The 27,917-nt window shown below is 42.2% G+C and overlaps 1 protein-coding gene and 1 long non-coding RNA gene across 2 annotated transcripts in view; both read left to right on the top strand.

The window, feature by feature from the left end:
• On the top strand, nt 1-26,555 carry LOC134736702 (uncharacterized). The gene is made up of 3 exons (XR_010120957.1): nt 1-246; nt 2,456-2,576; nt 26,194-26,555. It is a non-coding gene; the product is annotated as an uncharacterized lncRNA (long non-coding RNA).
• The window catches only part of CTXND1 (cortexin domain containing 1), a 211,873-nt gene that overhangs the window by 63,412 nt on the left and 120,544 nt on the right, over nt 1-27,917 (top strand). The gene's annotated exons all lie outside the window — the stretch shown is intronic.

Here is a 27,917-nt window from a genome sequence, read left to right on the forward strand (position 1 = left end):
AAGCCTGACGCTCACTCAGCTCCCGGCAGCTCTCAGAGGGTGGGGGTCCCACATCACCTGCAGGACAGGCCCTAGCTACCGAGTCACAGAAACCCAGGGCCGAAGCAAAGTCCCAATCCCAGAGAGGCTGGGCACACCTACAACTGAAAGGAGGCTTAGAAATCCTTCAGAGACGACCCTATTGGCTCTCCTCCAACTGGACAGGATGAGCCAGTAACACAGAAGGAAGAGGGCTTCCTCCGAAAGGTAGGGGATGAAGCTGCCTCTTGGGGATCAGAGCTGGGCCACAGGTCTGATGTCCCCTGGACTCCTTGTCAGAAGAGGGAACATGTAGGATTTGGAGTACGGGATGAGGCTGGCTAAGGTTTCCCTGAGGAAGTTCTCACTGTTATCTAGTGGACAATTAACAAAAGTTTGTAATGGGAAGGAATAGCTGAAGGAATAAATGAATGGGGGAACCAAAAAATTCTACTGTGAGTCTGAAGGGTTTTCCTGAATAGGAGCAGATGACTATCTCAAGTGTTTAAGCCTGGGTCCTTATGTCCATGGAAAGGAAGAAGTGGGAAAGTGGAACAGACAGCATATCCAGAATGAGCGGGTAGGGAGACCTGTCCTTCAGTTCCTCATTACTTATGAGAAAGAATTCATATATCACTTGAGGAATTAAGGAAATAACAGCAGTAGGTATGGAAGTGGGAGCTGGAGGGAGCTCACACTGACCCCAGGCCCCCGACACTGACAGGGTGAGCTTTGTAGCTGCCCCCAGTCTGGATGGGGAGGAGGGCTGGGCAGACCCTACTCCCCATGCTCCAGAACATTCCCTTCTCCTCCTCTGTTTCCTGCCCACCTCTTCCTAGGGCTTCACAACCCCTCACAGCCAAGTCTCACTTCAGAATCGGATTTTAAATTCCTGATCTAATTAACTGAGCTTCTGCTATTATCCTAGTTCCGCACTCTTTCCCAGACCAGTGTCTGCACCCCACACCTTCTCTGGCCGGCACCTGGGCTGCCCTCCCCTGGCACGACCCTGTGTCTTTTTGTTTATTTGATCCTCTCACCCCTTCCAAGAGCTCTTCTTCAACTGTGTCTCTCCTTGAAGATTTACCCAGTCCCATCCACAAACTGCTCTCATCTGTGTTGATCCTGAACCTCCAATCTACTCTCATACCCAGAAACTAGCACAGACCCTTAGGCTGACATATCCAGCCCCTGGGTCCACTCAGTGGAGGTTTTTATGTCTGGGCCATTGGCGCTTGTGGCATCAAAAGGCTCTCAGATAGGGATGTCTGTTTTCTGCCTTTTCCCTGATGGAGTCCATCTAACAAGGACATGTGAGGGAGTTTCTGTTCAGAGCAAGGCCATTTTAACTTTTAACTGTTACTTAGAAAAAGCACAAGAAAGATGTACACATGGCAGAGTCTTAAAGTCAGAGAAGTATTCTGTAAGCATAATTCTTCCTATAAATGCCTCTTCTATAAAGAGGTTGAAGCGAGGTGAGCAATTCTCCTGTTTGAATGCTAACACTAAATTTGCTAAGAAAATCACTTTCATAGACACATCTCAGAGAATTACATATTATGTATATTCAGGAGAAATTAGATCGTTTCCAAGTCCCAAAGAAGCAAATTAATTTGGCATTAAACAAATGTTGCAATACAGGAAAGAAATTATCTTGAAGATCCTCCATTACAAACCAAAAAAGTCCCAGTATGTATGATAATGTTTTCAAACAGTGTAGCTCGTTATAAGGCACTGCTACCACTTGTACCACTGTGCACAGGAACTCTGTCTCCCACAGTGGTTCCCCCTAATATTTGCAGGCCAATGATAGATGTCTAGAAAGATGAAAGATGTCATGGGATTTCAAAAGAAGAGGGAGAACAATACGGATGGAGAAGTCCCCAGGATCCCTGAGACCAGACAGGGATCCCTGGGCTCACAGACAAGGACGCAGGGCCAGCGAGTTCATGTGCACTACTCTCCATTCTCAGAGGCCTCCACCCCAGGGCACAGGGCCACACAGCCTTCAACATCCGAATCCAAAAGCCCAGGCTTGCATTTTCCTGATGATGAGGAAGGAAAGTTTATGATTCTTAGAGGCACTGAAGTTGAAGAGGTCTGGCATCTCCAGGGTGAGCACAAGCTGGGGTTTTCCAACTGTCCAAAGTGATTTGGCCAAAATCTTTTTCCTTAAAATCTGCATCTTTCCAGTTAATGTCCTCCAAATGCAGTCCTGGAAAGTAGCCTTGAATGCACCAGGTTGGGTTTTCCTTTACACCAGTCAGGAGAGAAAGGTGGGAGTGGCACATCAGAGAATCTTCTAGAATCTTCTAGTGGTTACATAGTGAGTTGCAAATTGTGTCCAGCCTTCTTCCTTCCAAGTAGACAGGTACACTCCAGAGTTGTTTGGAAAATGATGCATTAACCTTTACATAATTCTTTTGGTCATTTATAGGTATAGAGGCCAGAAGAGGTCATTATCTCCAAATAGCAAGCAAGACCTCTCCGAGGCTGACTTTGTGCAGTCTGTAGGTGTATTCATTCCGTGGCTCAAATCTTTAAATCCAACTTTAAAGGTACTTTTATCCTTATTCAAAAAATATATCCAAAATTAAAAGTATATATATATATATCTGTGCTTTTTTTTAACTTAGAAAAGTCTTACATCCCTATTTAAACATGTGCAAAGTACAAAACTTTATAAAGACAAAGTGATAATCAGAACTGTCCCTCAAATGTAAATTGCACCTCTCCTTGAAGGTACCAGTGTGAAAAAGCACTTGTATATCCTTCTATATATTTCTCTTTGCTCAGATACACACATATATATAGTCAGAGGCACACATGTACAGCTGTTTGCTGTGCTCTTTTGGAAACTGGGTCACACTCTACCCACATTGCTCTGCACATTGTTTCAATTGACTACCATGCTTTCCTGTTAAGTCAGTAGATATAGTGCTAACACTGTGTTTTTTGTTCTAATTTAAGTCATTTAACATAAATTAATTTCATCTATAACAAAAATATAGTATACTTATATACACTTACATAAACACAGAATGAAAACACATATCTAACTCTCCACTTTACGTTCCTGTCCCACCAGTGAGTCACAATAATTCATACCAATAATCTGGTGAGCAGTCTATCTTATTATCCTTGCTTGAACAATCATGCACACACACAAACATGTGTATCTACTCTTTTATGCACACATAAATACATATAGGTATTCAAATATATTCAAGTATTTGTTACTTTTACTCAAATGGGCATATTTTGTATATACTAATCTGCATCTTAATTTTTTCCTTAAATATTACTTCAAGGAGATTTCTGTTGCTCTAGCTCTATTTCATTCTAATGACTACCAAATACTATTGAATGATGTGGCTGTGCTATGAATTATTTTCTTTCTTTTTTTTTTTTTTTTGAGACAGAGTCTCACTGTGTCACCCAGGCTGGAGTGCAGTGGCACATCTCCACTCACTGCAAGCTCTGCCTCCCAGGTTCATGCCATTCTCCTGCCTCAGCCTCCCGATTAGCTGGGACTACAGGCGCCTGCCACCACGCCTGGCTAATTTTTTTTAAATTTAATATTGTAATTTATTTCATAAATTATGCTGACTCAACTGATTATTATTCTGGAAAAAATACCACTGTACCATATATATTTACAGAATTAAAGAAAAAACAAATTAACAATTTTAATAGAAAATTAGAAGGGAAATGTAGGAATATTTCCTTAACCTGGATAGGAAACCCAGAAACTATAAGAGAAAAGACAGATGTAATTGACCATAAAACATTTAAGCAACTGAAGTGGAGAAAAAAAGCTCGGAAAACAATGTAGTACACAAACAATAGAATTGGAAGATTATTTTATATGTAGATGACAACAACATAACTTTCTATTTCATACGAAAGGGGCAAAATTGGGCACTCGAAAAATAAACAAATGAAGCTAATCATTGGGAGCAAATCCAAATGCCCAGTAAACACAATCAGCATTGTTCAAAAAACTGGTAGTAAAGAAACTATCCATCAAAGTGCCAGTGAAACTGCAAAATTAAAAATCAGTGACCCCTGATGCTAGCTGGGCTGTGGAGGAGACGGATCCTGTCAGACATAGTTGGAAATGGGCATTATTATAGAGCTTTAAGGGAAGCAACTTGGCAATGGCTATACAATTTTCAAGCATTCTTTGAGCGGGAAATCTTACTCCTTGGAATATTTCCCACAGAAATAAATGCTATCATATACAAAGGATGTTTAGTACTATTTTTAAAATAATAGCAAGAGATGATAAAATGACTGCCCATTGATGGTAGAATAAGAAAATAATTCATAGCTTTGGGAGGCCAGGGCGGGCAGATCACGAGGTCAGGAGATCGAGACCATCCTCACTGTTCTGGTAAAAGGAGTGCCTTCAGGGCCTCCAAAGAAATGATCTTATAGACAAGATCCGTTCCACATACCCACTTACTGAGACCTTTAATTCCTCTTCCTCTGTCGACCACAACAGTTCTAGCATCTCCACTTAAGAAATGTAGTCCCTTCCCGCCCAAGCATCCAAGCACATAGTAGGATTGTTTCTAGAGTCTTTGCCATGGACACAAACACTGTGGTACAAGAGATTTCTCCTGTGGTGACAGATCTCCCATTCCCAACTTTATATTCAGCCCTCTCCGGAATCAGTGAGTTCAGGATCCATTCCTAAGCATACTCTCCTGTCTTGCTGGCCACATTAACCAGGTCCTGCAGCTCCTTTACTGTAGAGTCCTCTTTGCTCTTAGTAGAACCAGTATTTTATCAGCTGTTATCTGATATTTACCCAAATTATGCCTGGGGACCAGAACAGGGGATATGGGTAAATACCGATGCAGTTTTCTTAGGGCTGCCATACAAATTACCATAAATTTGGTGGCTTAAAACAAGAAAAATGTATTCCCTCACAGTTCTATAGGCTGGGAACCTAAGATTAAGGTATTGGCTGAGCCATGTTCCCTTTGAAGATTCTAGAGGAGACTGCTTCCTTGCCTCTCTCCTAGTTTCTGGAGGCTTCCAGCAATCCTTGGCATTTCTCAACTTGGAGCTGCATCACTCCACTCTCTCCCTCCACTTCACATGATGATAGCAGAATGAAGATGACAGAGGAAAAATTAATTGAACTCGAAGCTAGTTCAATAGAAATTGTCCATTCTAAACAACAGAAAGCAAAAATGATTTTTAAAAATGAACAGGACCTAAATGGCCTAAGCACCAGTATAAAAAGTCTAACATTCATTCAATAGAGTCCCACAGGAGAGAAGAAAATGCAGTGGTATTTAAAAATGTTTTGAAGAAAATTTCCTAAGTTTGGTAAAAGACAAGCTTACAGATTTCAGAAGCTCAGCCACTTCCAAAGAGAATAAACTCAAAGAAACCCATGTCTAAACACATCCTAACCATCAATCAAATACTAAATAAAAGAAAAATGCCATGAGAAAACCCAGAGAAACAGGATACATTTCTCTCTCATAGGGAAACAACAATTCAAACGACAGCAGATTTATCATTAGAAGCCACGGCTGCCAGAGGCAGCGAAACCATGTTTCTTAAATGCTGAAAGAAAAAAAAAAAAAACTGTTAACTCAGAATTCTATACCTAGACAAAATATCCCACAGAAATAATCAGAAAATGATATTCTCAGATGAAAAAAAATGAAGAGAATCCATCACCACCAGACTTACTCTTTCAGAATGCTGAAGGAAGTTATTCAGGCAGAAGGGAAACGATGACTGGGGGAACTGAATTAGAGAGACATAGAAATTGTAACTACTGGGGTGAATAGAATAGATTTACATTCTCCTAAGTTTTTAAAGGTATGAATTATGGTTGAAAGCAAAGATGATAACATTGTGAAGTGGGGTTTTCAATGTATATAGATGTAATATGCATGAGAGCTACAACACTCAGGGTGTGAGTAAAGAGACCGACATGATGGTCAGGTTTCTAATCGAAGCACAATGTGAGAAGTTAAGCATGACTCTTTATATTGGGTGGAATAAGAAGATCCTGGTCCTTAGGCAGACTCCAGGAGTTTTAATGTCCCATCTAAGAATCCAAGTGCTGCTGTAGCAGGCGATGGTCTGAAGGAGACCCCTCCCGTCCTGGCTCCAGGCCACTCACTTTGCATTCTCTCCTTAGCTCCCTGTCCTCCAACTGTTTTTAGCTCTATGTGGAAAATCCACCAAATGATCTCATTTTTGTTTACCACTCAACCTCAGCTTTTGGTGCATCCCTGGTTTGAGGTCCCCTCCCCTGCCTCTTTCCCTTCATGGTCCTCTGCCCCCACAGACCTCTATCACCTCATCATGTTGCTCTGTCCCCTTCTTGGTGTCCCAGGCCCATTTTCTACCATAAAGCCTTTCCCCCAGGACTCTTCCTCTCAGTTCTCTGTTCTTGCCTCTCCTGACGCTTTCAGGACCTCTTCCATAACAGCACTTTGACCTCACATGCACATGCTGAACTCGCACACAAACACAAATTTCCTTGGATTCACTTTGTAGTACAAAGCCTTAAATTCCAAGGCTTATCCTCAGTAAGTAAAGAACACCTCAAATTTCAATGGCCGTGGACTATGCCTGTCAGGCAGCAGACTGTTTGTGGACAGCCAACTACTTAATCTCCCCGGGTAAGTGTGGGTACCTAAGTAGCTGTGCTGGAAAGCTCCACGCTGATGCCAACAAAGCCCTCACTGCACAGCACTGTGTTGACTCTGCCCTTCGGGAAGCTTTTCTAGCCTATGGGCAATATTTTGGAATACGCTCTCAATGGCAACTCATTATTAGGGAATGGAATTGATTTTGGAAAATATCTGTGAGATGTGTGAATTTAGGCAAATAAACTAGAGAATAACATTTTAGGCCCCAAATGAGAGTGCTTCCAAAAAAAAATAGAAAATGAAGCTGAATCCCATATGGCCCATAAGCCAGCTCTAAAGGCCATTTCCAGAGAAGCCTCTCAGGCACATCTAAGCCATAGCAGCATTACGAGATTTGTGAATAAACTTCCCATGGGCCTTCTCAGAAGGGTAACCTGCCACTTAAGTACAAGATTAGTCCTTTATATAGTCAAACGGCATAGTCTCGATAAGAATTAGAATGCTTCCTTGAGTGGAGTGTATTTTCATCAGCAGAGTGCCTCAAGGACAAAGTTGAATTGAAAAGCAAAGCAATTCCCATCAGCTCCTTATCTGAGACAGCTTTGGTGATGATTTCATGACACACATGAAAAAGGATACAGAAAATTCTGCCTTGTTTTTAACTCTCCATAAGAAGCAGGAACTGATCCCAGAAATCAGGCCCCATTGCCCCCAAACTCCACTTCTTGTCCAGTTTCTCAGTTAGGTAATAAAATCAGGAACTGGCAGCCAGCTGTGAGAAGACAAACCCAGGAGATGTTTGCAAGGGGAACACCTTTCATGTGCAGTGAAATCCAAGTCCTAAGATCAGCCAGGGAGCTGAAATCCCTGATACTCCCTCCTGCAGGAAGAATGGGGTGAGAACTGGCACCCATCATCCACCTGAGAGGCTTTGGGAGGCTCCCTCCTATCATGAGTCAAATGGCACTTTCAACCCAGTCAAATAAGTTCGGAGCAAAGACTTTCTCCTTTAGAATGAGAAATGGGCCAGGACCCACAAGTTTAAGGAGCTTCCACTTAGGCCAACTTTGCAGGTTCAGGTCACACTGGTCCCTGGCTGCATTCACACCTTGCCTTTCCAACTTATCCACTCACCCTCCTCCCCAGCATTCCTCTGGCACTGTGTTCTTGATGGCTTCCAGTTATAAAGGTTTGGTTTACACAGCTCTTTGACCATTTGAGATGTGGCATAGGGCACAACCCCACAGTGCCCATTACATATTCCTAACAGAGAACCTGCTAAGAAGGAGAGAAGGATCACAACACTCATCCTGAAGCCCTGATGTGGAGACATCCAAGAGGAGGGCTGTGATGGGGACATCTTTGGCTTCCAGAAGTTTCAGAGCCCTCAAGGGCTCATAGTCACCAGAGTTATCCTCAACTGCTGGGAAACTGAAGAGACTCTGATACTCTGTGCGTTGAATGTGCAGTCTGGAAGCTCAGACGACCCCTAAAGGACTTTTCCCACCCTCCCCTCATCCAGCAATGGAGAAAGTCCTCAGCAGGGGAAGGCAACGGTATTCCTGGGAATCTTTATCCCAAGCAACTAAAAGGAGCATACACATTATTGGGAGGTGTTTCGTGAGAAAGCTGGAGGCCAAGGAGCCTGGCAGAAGAAAAGGAAGCGTATTTCACTTTCACTTCCTAGAAGTCTTGTTTAGGGCTTTGTTTAGGGCCCCTAAACAACTAAGCCTCCAAACAGGCATTTACTGCTAATGTTGAAATTCCCTTTGTCAATGCATAACCCATATGTCGAATCTGGAGAGTCTGTTTTGAACTTATTTTGACAAGTTCCTCTTTCCTCTGATGGTCTATTGACACCTGGAGATGACAGTGGAAGAAACTGAAACTCCTTAGGCCAGACCAGGCTTTGCTGCAGGAATCCTCGCAGTTTAGTTCCACCTTCCTCCTAAGTCCCCCGTGGACTATGCACAGTAGGGGAGCACTACACCGTGGAAGACCTACTCACAAGCACTCCTGAAAATTAGGGCATCTCCTACTTTATCAGCATCAGAGTTCCCTGCAGTCTTCTAAGAAGTGCAGGTCCACAGAACCCCCAGCTCCAAGGTCCTGGGCAGCTACTGGCACATAGGCCAGTTTCTAGCATCTTCCATGGGCCTCTTCCAGGCTGAGCATCCAGAGCAGTCATGTGAGAGTGGGGACAAAGGAGAACCCGTGGATTCCTCCTGAAGAAATAACATGGGGTCAGGAAAACAAGGCAATGGAGCAGAAGCAAAATCTAGGATAGTATGTCACTGGAAAGGACAGGTGAAAGGTTAACTGTGGCTCACTGTGCTGGGAAGAGCTGTCCTGGACAGACACTGGCAAAAACAGCTGGCAGTAAGTGCTTCCTGAACCTGTTCTCCCTGGAGTGGCCATTCCCAGAATGCTAGGCTGATCATAAAACACTCAAAAAAGTCCAGTTTGGCTAAATGAGCCACTTACAGCAAGAATTGTGGCAAGCAGATGGCCAGGCCCATCTCCATACTGTCCTCTTGGACATGCAGCAGCTCTGGGAGCCTCGAGATCACTGCTGCCCGGTCATAGTGTCCCCAGCGAGGGGTGAGCGCCCTGGGAGATGCCCTCAGAGGACCGTGCAGGCAGTCTGGAGGCAGTGGTCCACACTGCGGTGTGGCCTCTGTAGCTTTGCCTTCTACTCCAGACATACAATCTGAGGGCTTCTTGCATGGGCTGATCCAGGGCACGTGTGCCACGGGGCCACCCTCACCCTTCCTGGGTGATACCCGACACTTGACGACTCTCCACTGTCTGCCGCACCTCTCAGCGCCTACGTTGCCGGCTGGGCAGCTACAACCTGAAACACCTGGAATCTGAGTCCCCGGCCTTGCCCCCCGCAGCTGCCGGCTTCTTCTGTCCTGTTGGTCCCCGCGGGAACTGGTTGGGGAGGGGTCGGGGCGGTGGTACTGGAGGACTGGGCCAGTCGCAAGCAGTGATAGAGGATGAGTTCCGGTCCTGCCCCGCACCGGGCTGGCACTGGGGACAGGGACAGGCCTTGGACCCCGCCAGGATCCCACTGCCCAAACCGCCCCAGCCGCCGCCCTCCCTGAGTGTTCACTCAGGTAGTGCATTTTCTTCAAATGTACAAATGCAACTGTTCACCTTTTCCACAGCATGCGGAAGATTAATTCCAGCTGGACTCAAGACCTGAATCTGAAAAGCAAAATTTGAAACAGCAAAGGAGAAAACATAAAAATATAATTTAAAAAGTAAAAAATAAATTGAAAAAAAATCAAAATATATCTTTCCTACATTCTGAACTCAAGGAGGTTTGTAGACACAAAACTGCTCTGATATCCTATATTCATTACTTCCCAATGAATAAATCTGAAATAATTGACTTGGTACCAGGAGTGGTTACCAACCTCTGATTGATTGGTTAATTAGTGTAGATAGGGCTAACAGTAACAACCCACAAAATATCCAAAGATGGGATGTAGCAGTCTAAAGTCAGCAAGACAACCTTCTTAATTATTACCAGAAGAGTCCTTTAACCATTCAACAAAATGGAGCAACAGTTAAAAATCTGCTACAACAAAAAGAATAGGCCAATACTATTCTCTGACAGCTTTCACCAAACATGCATAGTATAGATTATTTTAATCTTATACAAAGTTCATCAAAGAGTAGAAATTACAGAAAATGGTCCCCAATTTGTACTATAAGGCTAACCATGTTTGGCAAAGTTAGTATTATCTACTGGTGCATTAGTTAATAGGTAAGTAGATAAATTAGTTATCTACTGGTACATAACAAATTAGCCCAAAACTTAGGAGGTATGGGGTCAATTGCAAAGTATTCAACATTTTAAAATAAAATTTGGAACTACATAAACATGTGGTTATGTTTATCTCTCGACATAATCTTCATGAATTAATAAGCCAGAAAATTTGCATACCAAGTGTAAGCATTAAGAGATTTTTTGAAAAGTTTAATGATTACATAATGTCATACTTAGAAAACTAAAATGAAAATTTGAGTAATGTGGCTAGATACAAGACAAATATATCAAATCAATGGATTCCCTCTAACCTACAACTAAGCACTCAAAAATGGAAATAGGGGTAAGATATATAGATTATCCCTTTTGCTCTGCAATTTTATTGTATCAAATGACTTAAAAATCTATAATTTTTATAAGAGAAAATCCAGAAACTATGAGAAAACAGAATTATCTATAAAACATTTAAACTGTTGAAGAGGAAATGAAAAAAGCTTGTAAAATGTGATATACACAATAGATTTGGCAAATTATTTGTAATGGAGGTGACAAAGAATTAATAATCATTTCTATTTTATATGAAGAAGACAAACATTAAGCACTTGAAAAATGAGCAAGGAATTTAAGCAGACAATTCAAAGCAAATCCAAATGCCCAAGAAGCATAATCAAAGTTGTTCGAACACAGTAGTCAAGAAAATATTCAGCAACAGTATCAATGAAATTGCCAAAATTTAAAAATTAATTACATCTATTGTTGGCTGGATTGTGGGGAAAAGGATATCAGTAGAAATAATTAGAAATGGGCATTATTATAGCTTTTAGGGTGAGCAACTTGAAATAGCTCTGAAATTTTAAAACACTCTTTTAACTGAAAGTCTCACTGCTGGGAAACAATCTCACAGAAATAAATGCTATAATATACGCAAGGATGTTTACTGTTGTATTGTTAATGTGACAAAAAAGGAAAAATAAAATGAGCGCCCTTTGATGGTCATACTAATAGAATAATGGAATAATCTACAGTACAGCTACATCATGTAATAAAAGTTGGTAGTCATTAGAAATAAATAGGGGTACAGAAGTTGAGTAAGAGAACCCCCATAAAGTATTTATTATTGAAGAATAAAATCAAGATGCAGAGTATATAAAATGAGTAAATCTGGGTGAAAATAATAACAAAACCTGAAATTATTTGAATATATGTATATGTACTATGTATGCATAAATGAGATGTGTCTATTTATATATGTGTTTGATTTTTAAATAAGGATAAAAACGATACAATCCACAAGGGTTCTCTTTTCTTCCCATCCACACCAACACTTGTTATTTTCATCTTTTTAATAATAGCCAGTCAAATAAATGTGCGGTGGTATCTCATTGGGTTTTGATTTGCATTTCTCTGATGATTAGAGATGTTGAGCATTTCTTCATATACGTGTTGGTCATTTTATAATGTATTCTTATCAGAAATGTTTATTCAGGTCTTTTGCTCATTTTTAATAGGGTTTTTTATTGAATTGTTTGAGTTTCTTGTATATTTTTGATATTAGCCCTTTATCCATTTTTTTCTTCTAATCTGTGGGTTGTCTCTTTGCTCTTTTTTTTTTTTTTTACTTTATTTTTTTTAAACTCCTCTTGCTGTCATTCCCAAACACTCTGTTGATTGCTTGCTTGACTGTGCACACATATGCTTTTAGTTTGGTGCAATCCCACTTGTCTCTTTTTGCTTTCGTTGCTTTTGGGGTCATATCCAAGAAATCACTACCCAGATCAATGCCATGGAGATTTTCCCATATGTTTTCTTCTAATAGTTTTACAGTTTCAGGACTTACACTTAAGTCATTAATAGATTTTGAGTAGATTCTTGTATAATGCACTCATTTTTATTCTTTATGTGGCTATCCAGTTTTCCCAACATAATTTATTGAATAGACTACCCTTTCCTTATTGGGCATTCTTGGCAACTTTGTTGAAAATCAATTGATCATAGATGTGTGGGCTTGTTTCTTGGCTTTATGTTTTATTGGTCAATGTGTCTGTTTTTATGCCAGTATCATGCTGTTGTGATTTCTATAGATATGAAATATATTTTGAAATCCAGTAGTGTGATCCTTCCAGCTTTATTCTTCTTACTCAAGATTACTTTGGCTTTTCAGAGTCTTTTGTAATTCCACATAAATTTTAGGATGTTTTTTCATTTTTCTGTGAAGAGTGATTTTGAAATTTTGATAGAGATTGCACTGAATTTGGACTGGGTAGTATGGACATTTAAACAATATTAATTATTCCAATCCATGAACACAGAATATCTTTCCATTTATTTGCATCACCTTCAATTTATTTCATTAGTGTTTTTAGTTTACAGTTTTCCTGTCTTCTCCTTTGTTAAAGTTATTTGTAAGTATTTTTTGATGCTATTGAAAGTGGATTTGTTTTTTGAGACTGAGTCTCACTCTGTCTCCCAGGCTGGAGTGCAGTGGCATAATCTCAGTTCACTGCAACCTCTGCCTCCTGGGTTCCCTCAGCCTCCCAAGTAAGTGGGATTATAGGCGTGAGCCACCATGCCTGGCTAATTTTTGTGTTTTTAGTAGAGATGGGGTTTAGTATTTTTTAGTAGAGACCATGTTAGCCAGGCTAGTCGACCTCTTGACCTCAGGTGATCTGCCTGCCTCAGACTCCCAAAGTGCTGGGATTACAGGCTTGAGCAACCGCGCCCGGCCGGAATTGTTTTCTTAATTTCTTTTTTAGTTGGTTCATTGTTAGTGTATAGAAGTACTACTGATTTTTGTATGCTGATTTTGTATCCTGCAACTTTACTGAATTTGTTTATTCGTTCTACCAGTTTTTTAGTGGAGTCTAGATTTTTCTACATATAAGATTATGTCATCTGCAAACAGGAATAATTTAACTTCTTCCTTTTCAATTTGGATGGCTTTTATGTCTTTTTCGTGCCTAATTGCTGTGAGTAGGACTTCTAGCACTATGTTGGATAAAAGTGGCAGAGAATGAGCATCATTGTCTTGCTCCTCATCTGGGAGGAAAAGCTTTCATGTTTTCATGGTTGAGTATGATGTTAGGTTTATGCCTTTTGTGGTGTTGAAATATGTTCCTTCTATACCTAATCTATTGAGAACTTCTGTCATAAAAGGATGTTAAATTTAGCCAAATGCTTTCCCTACATTTATTGAGATGAAAATATGGCATTTGTTTTTATTCTTTTAATGTGATGTATCACATTATTAGGTTTGCATATGTTGAACCATTCTTGAATCCTTGGTATAAATCCCACTTAATCATCCTGAGAAATCTGCTGCTAGCCTTAACAGAACTTCTTTATATGTTATTTGCTTCTTTTCTCTTGCTGTTTTCAGGATCCTCTCTTTGTCCTTGATTTACAGTTTAATTATAATGTCTTAGTGTAACCTTGTTTGGATTGAATCAGATGGGAGACTTTTGACCTTCTTGTACCAGATATTTATATATTTTTCCAAATTTGGAAGGTTTTCTGTTATTATTTCTTTAAATAAACTTCCTACCTCTTTGCCTTCCTCTTCTCCTTTCTTAACTCCTATAACTCAAACATTTGCTCTTTCCATGCTGTCCCATAAATCTCATATGCTTTCATTCTTTTTTCTCCTATCACTGTATATTTTCAAATAACAAATGCTCAAGTTCACAGATTTTTTCTTCTGCTTCATCACTTCTGCTATTTGTCTTCTCTATTGCACTTTTCTCTTCATTCATTGTATTTTTCAGCTCCAGAATTTTCATTTGATTTTTAAAATAATTTCTCTGTTAAATCTTTTGATTGGGTCACTTATTGTTTTTCTGATTTCATTAATTATCTGTGTTTTATTTAAGTTTGCTGAGCTTCTTAATACAATTATTTATAATTCTTTGTCAGGCAGTTTGTATATTTCCATTTCTTTGGGGTCAGTTTCTGGGAGATTATTGAGTTCTTTTAGTGGTGGTATGTCTACTTGGTTTTTCACATTTCTTGCAGCCTTATGTTGATGTCTGTGCACTTGAAGAAATGAAGATTTATTCTAATCTTTTTGGATTGGCTTTTTCTGGGAAAGCCCTTTACTAGTCAGCCCTTCCAGAGATTTTGCACAGACTCTTTGGCATGATCCAAGGGAAGGCTTGTTGCTGGAGTCCTAAGGCAGGCTGGCCTAGTGCCTAGGTCCACAGAACTTGGCCTGAAACCAGGATCCACTGGAGTGGACCTGTTAAGGGTCTTCCAGATGGGCCTAGAGCCTGAGTCCACAAGGATAGGCCTGGAGCTTTTATCTAAAGGGGCTAGTCTAAAGCCTGGGTCTGCAGGGGCTGACCTAATGCTGAGGTCATCCTTGAGTCTGAGTCCACAATGGCTAACCAGGTACTGGAATGGGCCTGAGTCCACTGAGATGGGGCTGGAACCTGAGTACATGGGAGTTAGCCTGGAGCCTGGCTTTGCAGGGTTGGTTTTGGAGCCTTAGTCCATGGAGGTCCAGCCTTGCATGAGGGTTTTTTGGGGTGGGCCTAGGCCCCAGGTCAATTGTAGTCTGGAGCTGGCCTGGTGCTGGGGCCAGAATGGAACCTGGGTCCTCAGAGGTTAGTCTGGTGCCTAAAGCCACTGGGCCTGGCCTGGAGCATGGGGATGTGGGGACCAACCTGAGGTCTATGCCCCACGGGACGAGCCTGGAGGCTGAATGTGCAGGTGCTGGCTTAGAGGCTAGATCTGCAAGGGCTAGCCTCTGTCCTGTGACTTTGGAAACAAGCTTGGAACTTTATTACACAGGGGTAATTATGGATCCTGGGTCCCTAGGAGCCAATCCAGCAATGGACCCCACTGGGACAGGCCTGAAACCCAATTCAGCTGAGGTGTGGGGCTACAGGGGACAGTCTGGTGCTGGGCAGGCCTGAAGCCTCTGTACATGGGTGCAAGCATGGTGATTGGAGCTGTGGAAGTCAGCCTGGTACCGAGGCAGGCTGAAGACTGGGGCCATGGGGGCCAGCCTGATTCTGGGAGCTGTCTGGAGCCTGAGGCTGCTGAGTTCAGCTTGATCATGGGGCAGTATAGAAGCCAAGCCCATTGAGCAGGCCTGGATCCTGGGGCTGTGGGATCTAGCCTGGCTCTGGGGCAGGCCTAAAGGCACAGATTGTAATAATCAGCCTGAAGTCTGGGGTCATGGGGCTCTGCCTGGTGCTGAGTTTCAGAGGGGCAGGCTCAGTGTCTGGGTAAAAGGCAAAGTCTGGTGCCCACTTCTCTCTCCTTTCCCCACGTGGAGAAGATCTCTCACATGCTATGCTGCTTGTGGTTGGGGTGCGGGTGACATGGGTAATGCAGCATTGTCTTTTCTATACTCTTCAATGGGCTTTTACTTCTGCACAGCAGATATACTATAACCGGGTACTATAATGTCTCACCTGATTTCCTTTGCTCTTATGAAAATATTAACATGAATGGTTGTTTGTATTGATGTTTCTGTGGAGATATGAGTGCTTATGTCCATCCCTGTTTTCTTTATTGCAACATGTATTTGTTGAGTGCCAAACACATAGTTCCTTTGGAACACAGAAATCACTTTGTTTCCCTAAATCTTGGTGGTAGTGTGTGATTCTCTGAGATATGCCTATGAAAGTGATTTTCTTAGTAAATGTAGAGTATTACTATTCAAATAGGAGAATTTCTCACCTCATTTCAAACTCTTTAGAAAAGGCATTCATAGAAGGAATGTACTTACAGAATATACTTTAAGTTTCTTCTATAAATCTTCCTTGTGCCCTTCCTAACCAAGCAACAATAGGTTAAAATGCCTTTTCTCTGAACACACACTCCCTTAATACCTTGTTAGATGAGCTCCATCGGGTAGAAGGCAGAAAACAGATGTCACGTTTCTCTGATGGCCCAGACATGAAAACCTCCACTGTGGCTGGGCGCAGTGGCTCACGCTTGTAATCCCAGCACTTTGGGAGGCTGAGGCAGACGGGTCACGAGGTCAGGAGATCGAGACCACGGTGAAACCCCGTCTCTACTAAAAATACAAAAAAAATTAGCCAGGCATGGTGGCGGGCGCCTATAGTCCCAGCTACTCGGAGAGGCTGAGGCAGGAGAATGGCGTGAACCCGGGAGGCAGAGCTTGCAGTGATCCGAGATCGCGCCACTGCACTCCAGCCTGGGCAACAGAGCGAGACTCTGTCTCAAAAAAAAATAAAAATTAAAAAAATAAAAAAAGAAAACCTCCACTGAGTGAACCTGGGAGCTGGATATGTCTGGATATGTCAGCCTAAGGGTCTGTGCGAGTTTCTGGGTATGACAGTAGATTGGAGGTTCAGGATCGACAAAGAGATGAGGGCAGATTGTATGGGAATGGGTAAAATTCTAGGGAGAGACGCAAGGTGGAGAGGAGGAAGCTCTTGGGAGGGGTGAGAGAATCAGGGACAGAACAGGACTCAGGGCTGTGCCAGGGGAGGGCAGTCCAGGTGCTGGCCAGAGAAGGTGTGCGGTATGGGGTGTGGTATGCAGACACTGGGCTGGGAAAGGGTGCAGATAATAGCAGGATAATAGCAGAAGCTCAGTTAATTAGAGCAGGAATTTAAAATCCAATTCTGAAGTGAGGCTTGACTGTGAGGGGTTGTGAAGCCCTAGCAAGAGGTGGGCAGGAAACAGAGGAGAAGGGAAGGCCCTGTAGCATGGGAAGTAGGGTCTGCCCAGCCCCCCTCTTCATCCAGGCTGGGGGCAGCTGCAGAGCTCACCCTGTCAGTGTTGGGGGCCTGGAGTCAGTGTTCTGTTCTTCCCGCCCTGTTCTGGCCACACCCCATGTCCCAGTGGTCCACTTCTTCCTTTCCATGGACATAAGGTCCCAGGCTTAAACAGTTGAGTTAGTTGTCTATTCAGGAAAGCCCCTCCGACTAACAGGAGAATTCTTTAGTTCTCTCATTCATTTACTCCTTCACTTATTCCTTCCCATTACACATTTTTTCTAATTGTCTGCTAGAAAACAGACAAAAGAGGCCTTTCGGAGGAAGGCCTCTTCCTTCTGTGTTGTTGGCTCATCCTGTCCAGGTAGAAGAGAACCAATAGGGTGGTCTCTGAAGGATTTCTAAGCCTCTTTTCAGTTGTAGGTGTGCCCAGCCTCTCTGGGATTGGGACTCTGCTTCAGCCCTAGGTTTCTGTGACTCGGTAGCTAGGGCCTGTCCTGCAGGAGATGTAGGACCCCCACCCTCTGAGAGCTGCTGGGAGCTGAGTGAGCACAAGCTTCCAGGGCCCTGGGTGATGTCATTGCTGACCTAGTCCAGTGGGGTGGGCCATGGCGACAGGCACACCTAGCAACTGGTGATGGGGGCTTGGGGCAAGGGGAAAAAGTGGGTGGGAAATTATGAAAATGGACTTGAACCTTTTTTGCTCCCATGGAATTTCCATCCCTCACAGAGAAAGATGGTGCATGGAACGGTGACAGACTGTGGGGGAGTGTGGCTCCCCCCAAACTCCCTCTGCCTCTGATCAAAACTCTTCCCTCCCACCCTGGTCACACAATGTCCCATTGAACCCTCTGAGGTCTCTATGTCTTTAGGTCTCCACACAAGCTGTTCCCTGTGACCAGAACACTGTCCCTCCTTCCCTCAGAGAAGCTGGCAGGTGGAGCAGAGTTGCCTGCACCGGCCCCTGCCTGTGTCCCATCAGCACCCTACTGTGCAGGAAGTCTGGGACCCCTAAGGGTCCTCTCCCTGCTACCTACCCACATCATACAATGGGGAGGACTCCACCCACCTCGCAGGGTTGTAAGAGGCTGCATCAGTGGACCTGTGGAAAGCATCTAGGACAGTGGCTGCTACAGGATGCATCCATGAGAACACTCACTGTTGTTAACCCTGAAGGTCACAGCTTGCTGAGGGTGCCCAGATGTGGTGATGTCCCAGCCCTATGGATTTAGAGCCTGATAAGTGATCGTGATGTCACTCAAGGGTCACTGGAGAGGCTCCTTTACAGACCTATCCCTTCCTCTTAAAGGACTGGAATGAACTTTGGGGCAGAGACCAGGTCTGCTTCATGCCTTAGTCCCAGACAGTAGGGCAATGCCTAACACAGAGCAGGTGTGCATTTGTTGAATAAGTGAATGAATAGCAATCCCACGCAAGACCCGCTCGTATGGGCACTGGTGAAGAAAGGGACTGTGTGATCAGCTACCTGAGTTGCTGTCCCTTAAGGATGGACCCAGGGCCACTGTCCCTCCACCTCCCCATCCCCATCCCTGAAACCCAAAAAGGGTCACTGTGAAGCTCCAGTGAGCACGCCCATGCTTTTCCTTGGGGCCACTGGGACATTGATGGCACCACGGCCTCACAACAAAGCACTGGGGCTCAGCACCCCTGTTCTCGACCTGTTTTAGGGGTTAGGAAGACACTTGGGGAAAGCCCACTGAGCTCTGCTTGGGTCAGACTCTGCTTCTGTTTTGGAGGCCATTTAGAACAGGAAGCAGCAAATTGTGGAAACTCTTTGAGGAAGGGTTTACAATGTTGAGGTGCTGGGAGGGAGAGGCTGAATATATAGAGGAAAAATACATGCTCTCCAGGGAAGAGAGGGGCGTGATTCGTGTGACTCCAGAGAGCAGGACAGGGACAAGTGGTTGGAATCACAATAGAACAGGGAAGATCTGGGCTTGGTCAGAAAGGCAGAGAAATGCCCCAGTGGCCCGTCCTTCTCCTTGGGCTCTTCCCTCCCACAGCACCCCTCACCTTGCACTGCACCATCAGGAGAACTCTTGGCACTTCCTGAATGCACCAGGCTATTTCCCTCTCCTCGTCATCCACTTGCATTTCCAAATCTGGGCCAAGCATCCCTTCCTACTCCAGGTAGAATTTTCTACCTGCTACTCTGTACTCCCTTATACTAAAATAACACTTTGCTGTATCTCAGAACATCTTTGATTTCATTCACTTCTTGTGATTGTTTGCGAGAATGGCCAGTCTTCTTGCCCTCTTCCTTCCAATATCCCTGTTCAACTGTTTTCAAGAGCAGAAGTCTTTCTCTCCCTCCTGAGTTGCGGCCGGCCTCGTGATTGCTTTGGCTACTGGGACAGTATAGTAAGTCTTAGGCAAGCAGAGATTAGAAATGAGTTTGTTGGCCGGGCGCGGTGGCTCACGCCTGTAATCCCGGCACTTTGGGAGGCCAAGGTGGGCGGATCACGAGGTCAGGAGATGGAGACCATCCTGGCTAACACAGTGAAACCCCATCTCTACTAAAAATACAAAAAAAAAAAAAAAAAGTGGTGGTGGGTGCCTGCAGTCCCAGCTACTCTGGGGGCCGAGGCAGGAGAATGGCATGAACCCAGGAGGCGGAGCTTGCCGTGAGCCGAGATCGCGCCACTGCACTCCAGCCTGAGTGACAAAGCAAGACCCTATCTCAAAAAAAAAAAAAAAAAAAGAAATGAGTTTGTCCGTTTGAATTGCCTCTGCTGCTCTTCAAACTTGGAGAATCAAGCCCAGGGCAGCCCTCTTGTTGATGAGGAAACATGTAGGGACAAGATCCAGTGGTTGGAGCTGAGTTATTTTTTGAACAGCCAATTCCTAGCTGACCCCATCCCCACCTGCCCTGGCAGCTGACTGCAGACACATGAGCAAGTCCAGCTGATAGCAACTGAGCACGACACAGACCTAAAGAACCCCAAAATATCAACCTCCAAAACTGTGAGCTCTGAATGGTTATTGTTTAAAACCACTACATTTTGGTGTCATTTGTTACACAGCATTAGATAACTAATACACTTGTTAATTTGGCTGTTTCTCACTTATGATTAGACACCTTCTCTCTTAGCCATTTCTGAATCAAGGACATCTGTTGTAGGGGCTGGTATGTAGCCATTATAGAGTAACTCTATCCTGAGTGAATGGATGAGTGAATGATATGAATATGCAAATGAGAATTCATGCATAAACTCAGTAGTGCAAAAAGTATCTTTTTATGATATTAAATAAAATAATTCCATTTTAGATCTTCTTGCTTCCCCAGTAGGAAATTTAAGCCCATTATTCTTAGGATACCCCCCTAGTGTTGTGCAATGATTGCCAGGGTCTGACAAATAACCCAGGCATTAGAGAAGGGCCTTAACACAGCCATTGCCCAAGCCCATGGTGCCTCCAGAAAAGCTGGTCCTGCAGCTTCCATTTCCTGCTTGGGCACAGTGGCAGGGGTCAGAGCACTCTCACAGGGTTTGGCCCACCTGGATACTGCCATTGCACTATGAGGTTCTGCCACCTATGCCAGGGCACTGCCCAGAGACAGGGCCCACACCTAGAACTCTCCTTCCTCTCCCAACTCCCCCATGCCCCTCAGCCTCCCATTCACTCTGTGCAATCATGTCAGTGAGCTGAGACTTTTACAACAGACACCCTGAGAACCATGTACTTAGGCAGCTTCTGCCTTGCTAGCCCAACTACCTTCCTGAAATCAAATTGGGCACAAAGAAAACATAGGAAGATTTTACGTGCAATTTTAGTGTTTCAATAAATTATCTTGCCATGCATGTTCAAAGTGCCTTGTAGAAAAGTCCCCTCAGGCCTCTTACAAGTTGCGAGAGGATGGAAACAGAATTTTTAATTGTGTCATAATCTATGGGGAAGAATTCAAAGAACAGAGGCAGCTCCACATGAAGCTCCTGGAATAGCTCCCCATCCATCCCTCCTGGCATCTTTCCTAACATATTCTACTCCCTTGGAAGCCACTGGAAATATCAGTTAGTCCCTCGCACTTCCACTAAGAGCATTTTTCAGATTCCTTCAAACAGTAGTTGCTTTGCGTTCACTGCCAGCTGCTTCAGCTGCATAATTATATTTTCTACAGGGGGCTAGGTAAAATCAATAAACTAAAACTGAAATGAAATTTCTTTTTCCTGTTTTTGAGTTTACAGAGTCCGTTTAAAATAGCTTATTCAGGTTCACAGTGAAGAGAGGACTCTTGGTGAGGGAGAGACAGCTTGGGACACCTCTAAAACAATATGTGTCCTTCCCTGATGTTATATTATGTGTTTGCTGTTTTCCTTGGGTAGCATCCACCTCCTTCACATAAATGGAAGGTCCATGAGGACAGGAACTTGTCTGATCTGTTTCTCAGTGTATTTCCTGATATGTGGAACAGCGCCTGGTTTCCAGGTAGGAAATGCTCAAAACTATTTGTTGAATGAATGAATGTTGGTGGGTTTGTTAACTTTGTGATGCTCTTTATTCACATTCATAAAAACAGAGATAAGGAAAGGGGGACAAAAACTCATATAACTCAGGATTCAATACAGTGAGAAAAGGGCCTGTATAATGGAGAGGTAGAAAAAATTAAGATTTTCTGTCTGCGTTAATTGACAGCCACTCTTTGCTTTGCTTTGCTTTGCTTTGCTTTGCTTTGCTTTGCTTTGCTTTGCTTTGCTTTGCTTTGCTTTGCTTTGCTTTGGAGGGAGACACACGGCTTCTTACACTCACATTGTAGGATGTTTGAGCACTAGGGGTCCCTTGGCTTGGTTGTATGCATAAATACACAAAGTCATTCAATAAAAAAAGAAAAAAAAAAAAAAAACCTTCTCCAGCTCACACATTGGCCCTAAGAAGTTTTTTAAATGGATAAACAAAGAATATCTGAGAGCAGTATAATCTCTACATATTCAAACTTCCAGTTTCGGAAAAGAAGAGAGCCCAAGAGGCGGTTTTAGCATTATGAAGAACGAGCAGATCTGTAAATTGTGAAAGAGAGGGCGGAAGTGATTTTCTGCTGTCGTTAACTGCATGCCTGTGACCACGACCACGGTGCTGCACGAGTCCAAGGGTTATTTTCTCACAGTCTGTGCAAATGACACTTCCAGGGCACAACCTTCACTGTACGTGGCATGGCCTTACCTACAATGTGTCAGACAAAGTCTTATCTGTGTCTATTCAATCTTATTCTCTGACTTTCTTGTAAGTCTCTAATTTTCTCTTCAGTTGCATCTAGTCCATTGTCAAACCCACCCGTGGAGGTAGAATTTAATTTCTTTTTTTCTATTTGACAGTTTCAAGTTCTCTGCAGATTTGCTCCATCTTGGTCTTTTTTCTCCTTGGACATAACAAGCATAGATATTTTAAAGCCATCTCTGATAATACCAGTAAGGAAACCTCTGAGTCTGTTTCCACTGTCTATTGTTTCTGTGATGTTTTGTTCATGTTGCTGTGTCTCCCTCCTGGCCTGCTTACTGCTTATCGGTGCCAATGGCTGTCTTTGTGAAATTGTTTATAGAAATCATGTGGGGTCTAAAGGGTTCTTATCTTCCTCTAAAGAGGATTTGTTTGCTTCTGCCAGCTCCTTAGGATTAATATCAATCCAATATCCCTTCAGACGGGCATAAGCACTGACATGATTTGGAGCTGAGCTCAGTTCTAATGAGAGCCTGTCTGCTGTTGGCACTCACTTCCATCTCACAGTCCTTGAAGGCCCAATCCCAAACAAGGGGTGCTTACCAGGGTTTCATCTTCCCCAGATCATGGCCCAAAAATTCTTTATCTTCTTAGCAATCTGAAGCCTTAAGTTGATGTTTTTGTTTTGATTTTACTATTTTGTGCAGCTTTTATAGTTCTCAACAAGAATATTGATCAGAATCTCCTAGCTCACCATTAGCAGGGGCTTAGCTATGCATTTGTTCACTCACTTTTTTTTTTTTTTTTTTGAGACAGAGTCTCGCTCTGTCACCTAGGCTGGAGTGCAGTGGCATGACCTCGGCTCACTGCAAGCTCTGCCTCCTGGGTTCATGCCATTCTCCTGCCTCAGCCTCATAGTAGCTGGGACTACAGGCGCCCACCACGCCCAGCCAAATTTTGTATATTTTTTAGTAGAGACGGGGATTCACCATGTTAGCCAGGATGGTCTCGATCTCCTGACCTCATGATCCACCCACCTCAGCCTCCCAAAGTGCTGGGATTACAGGCGTGAGCCACTGCACCCAGCCGTTTTGTTTTCTTTTATCCAACATTTGTATGTCGTTGTAACAGGAGGAATATCTCCATGTCTGCTCAGCCTGATGTGTTGCCAAAACCCTGCTTTTCAAATTCTCTGCAATGAATATATATTACTTAAAGGCAGTAAACAGTTATTTGTAAAAATTGAGATCAAATTACTTTACAAATAATCTCATAATCCGTAAGACGAGAGCTCAAGAACTATTTTTTTCATAGTAACTGCAAAGGACTGTATACAGTTCATTTGCATTAGATGTAACATTTATTAATTGCCATGTGCCCAGTGCACAGTGGCTTACATGCATTAAAATATTTATCTTCTCCCAAACCCCGTAAGATAGACACTGTTATTAAATGTGTTTTAAAGCTGAGGAAAGTGAGGTGAGACAATTACTAGTAACAGAACTGGAATTTTGACAGGCAATCTGATTTCAAAGCCCAAACTCTTAATGCAGCTCCCATGCTCACACTCACTAAATCTGTGGTGCTGGTTTGCAAAAAAGAAACTCTCCAAATTAAAATAGGACCCTTTTGAGCCTCACTGAACTAAAAATAAAAGGGGACTGTGTGCATTTGACAACATTAGTTGGTAAGATATTCTATATACACCAAGAAATATACATTGCTGAAATTTATTCCATGAATGTTGGCAGCGATATGGAGAAACTAGAACTCTCATACCCTGCTGGTAGGAATGTAAAAATGGTGCAACCACTTTAGAAAATGGAGTTTGACAGTTTAGTAAAAAATTAAACCTGTTCCCATCATACAATCCAGCCATCCCACTATTAAATATTTACCCAAAAGAAATGAAAGCATATGTCCACCAAACACTTGTATATGAATGTTAATGGCAATTCTATTTATTTATAGCTGAAAACTGGAAACAACCCAAATGTTCAACAGGCAAATACCTAAATAAATTTTGGAATATTCTTACTATAGACTCAGCAATAAAATAGGAACAAAGCTATTGATACACACAATAGCACGGTTGTATCTCAAAATAATTATGCTGGTGAAATAAGCCAGACAATAACAACAAAATATTAGGTTGGTGCAGAAGTAATTGTGGGTTTTGCCATTGAAAGTAATACATATGGAATAATTCCTAGAAAATTCTGGAAAATGCAAACCAATTTATGATGTCAGAAAGCAGATCAGTGGCTGTCTGGAGACAGAGTTGGGTGAAGGACCAGAGTAATTGAAGGAGGATAAATACAAAGGGCACAAAAAACTTTGGGGGTTGATATAAAAATACATTATTTTTATTGTGCTGTTGGTTTCATGTGTGTGTATGTCAAACATCTAATTGTACACTTCAGAATGTAAAATTTATTGTTCATCAGTTATAGTTCAATAAAGCTGTAATTTTAAATAAGAATGAATGTTGAATATATGCATTTGACAGCATTCATTGGTCAGGTATTCTGTGAGTAACAAGAAAACACACATTTATGAAAATTTCTAACATGACTTTTTAGCTTCTGATTACTTTAATTCTGAAATACATCTGTCACCTCTGTGTTTATCTGATGTCTATACTACTAGCTTAATTATGCAAATGATATATTCTTGAAATGATTTAAAGTAGCGTAATTGATTTCAATGAACAAAGACTGCTTTTTATGATAAAACATTCCCCACCATATGTTTCATGAATCTTTTGTTTTCCCTTCCAGTATAGCATAAAACATCCTAAATATGGATGCTTTTTCTCCCTTAAAAGGAAATTCTCTCTTCTCTTCTTGGTACTCTAGGTAGCTTCCAAATAACATTTTATATTGGTTATTTGTATTTTCATCAAGTAAAACAGAGACAAAAATATACATATAAACACAATTATAAATACATAATAATGCCCTTCCATGTTAATTTTGTGCTTTTGAGTAAACATTTAATTCCCAAGAAAATATCTATGTTAAGTGCAATCTTTGATTTCATTGGAGTTTAAGTCTCACGTTTCTGTGCCTATTGCTAAGCTGAGTTTTTATTTTGATGTAGTTTGCACAAGGCTAAAGCCTTTTTTTTGAAATGAAAATATAGAGTCAGTGAATCAGCTTCAGAAAGCACATCAGGCAGCATCTGCATAATGAATGGGAGAATAAAGCACAGTTATGGGTTTTCTGTTCACTAAATCCTAAGCAGCTTAATTAGATGATAAAGACACGTTTATAATGGATGCAGTGCACTTTGTTGGGCACCACTGCATCTGAAAGTTAATTTCTGGTTGGAAGAGTGCTGCAGAGTTTGAAAACCAGAAGGAGACTTCTAGTTCAGTGGTTCTCAAACTCAGCCTTTGGATTAATGTTGGTCCTTGAAGATATGTTTATTAACATAGATAGAAAAAAGTGCAATAATTTATCATAAAAATAAATTGAGACCGAGCGTGGAGTCTCTCGCCTATAATCCTAACAAGGCAGAAGGATCATTTCAGGCTAGGAGTTTGAGACAAGCCTGGGCAATATAACAAGACCCCATCTCTACTAAAAAATTAAAAAATTAGCTGGGAGTGGTGGCATGTGTCTGTAGCCCCAGGTACTCGGGAGGCTGAAGCAAGAGAATCTCTTGAGCCCAGGAGTTCGAGGCTGCAGTGAGCTATGATTGCACCACTGCACTCCAGCCTGAGTGACAGAGCAAGACCCTGTTTCTAAAAATAAATAAAAATTTTTTTAAAAAGTGACTCAATTTAAAGTCTAGAGGTCTACAAACAAACAAAAAGCCAAACATGAACAACTACTTTAGGACAAAACTATCTTCCTCTAAAAATAGAAGCGCATACGCTGACGTAATTCTCTCTCTCTGGCAGACAGGTTTCTAAGACAGCCACCGATGGGTCCTACCTCCTCATATTCACATCCTATGTAATCTCCTCCCCAGTGTGGGCTGGACCTGGTGACTAGCTTCCAGTGAATAGAATATAGCAAAAGTGATTGATGTCACCTCCAAGATTCAGCTATAGAAGACTATGACTATGACTTCCCTCTTGGCTAGCATTCTCGCTAACTCTTCCTGCTTGCTTGTACTGAGCTGCCCTATGAAGAGGCCCATGTAGGGGTGGCCTGGGTGGGGGTGATCTGTGGCCAACAGCCAGCAAGGAACTAAATCCTGTTAACAACCACATGAGCTTGGAAGGAGATCCTTCCCCAGTAAAGCCAGGAGATGAATAGAGCCCCAGCCTACAGCTTCATTGCAGCATCGTGAGACACCCACAAGCAGGACTCAACTAAGCCACAGCCAGAATTCTGTCCCACAGAAACTTCAAGACAACTAGTGCTGTTGCTTTTCAGCTGCAGAGTTTTGACATAATTTGTTGTATAGCAATAGCCAGCTAGTTATCAATAACCACTATTGCTCCTATTGTTTCTCACCACATATACATATAGTCATGAGGAAACCTCTTTAAATGAGACAAAGAATCAGAACTAATAAAAGATAAGCAAATTCCTTTAAATATACATTTTAATTTTACATGGTAAAATATTTCAAACGGAAAGCAACTGATTTCTATTTGCAATTTCACAGAGAAACTGGATATCATAAATTCAGCAGATGAATGGTAGACTAGAGAAAATTCAATGCATATGGTAGATAGCAAATTAATAACTATAATGTACAAGTTAATTTTTAAAAGGCTAAGAATACCCATTACAGAAAAGCATAGCCAAATGGCTAATCAGCCTATGAAGAGATATTCAAAGCCCTCTGAAGTCAGAGAATTGCAAGACAAATAGTGTGTTATCATTTTCAGCCCACCAGACTGAGAAAATTAAAATGAATTGTAAGCCATCTCTCTGGTAAGCATTTAGGGAAGCCCAGGAATTGTTTTAGATCATTAGAAAATAATCTGACAATATGTTTTAAAACTAAAAACGTACTCTTTGATCCTATCATCTCACTTCTGGGATTCTAACCTTAGAAAAAATGCACCAAAACATAAAATTTTATGGACAAGAATGTTTATTACAGTGTATTTGTAGTGGCTTCAAACCGGAAACAATGTGCATATGTGTCAGTAAAGGGGATGTTGAATAAGGTGCATCAATATCCTATGCAGAATACAATATCCTGTGTAGCAGCAAATGAGTTTGTGCATCAGTTTCCATGTTGACTGAGGACAGCAATGCTCACGGTAGCATGCATGAGGCTATCTCATTTGTTTTTCAAAAGCAATGATCCCTCAAATCTGATTTTACTCACACACATGGTATATGTAGATAGATCAGATAGATGCATAGATATGTAGACATAGAGACATAGACACAGACACAGACGTAGACAGACATAGGCATAGAGAGCAGAATGGAAAAATACCCATTATGTTCTTAATATATACTGGGCATGGGGTGTAGAGAGAGAAGTGGGGAGAGTGAGTGAAGAGATAGAAAAGAGGAGGGGGAGAAACAAGCAAAAAAAAATGAGAACCTAAATGAGCATTTAAAATGAAGTCTACAGTAAATGCAGCACAATCGCACTTGTGTAAATGTTATGTGTGTGTGTACACAGATATGTGTGTGCATAAGGACATACACA

The sequence above is a fragment of the Symphalangus syndactylus genome, chromosome 5 (assembly GCF_028878055.3).
Source record: "Symphalangus syndactylus isolate Jambi chromosome 5, NHGRI_mSymSyn1-v2.1_pri, whole genome shotgun sequence".
Lineage (NCBI taxonomy): Eukaryota > Metazoa > Chordata > Mammalia > Primates > Hylobatidae > Symphalangus > Symphalangus syndactylus.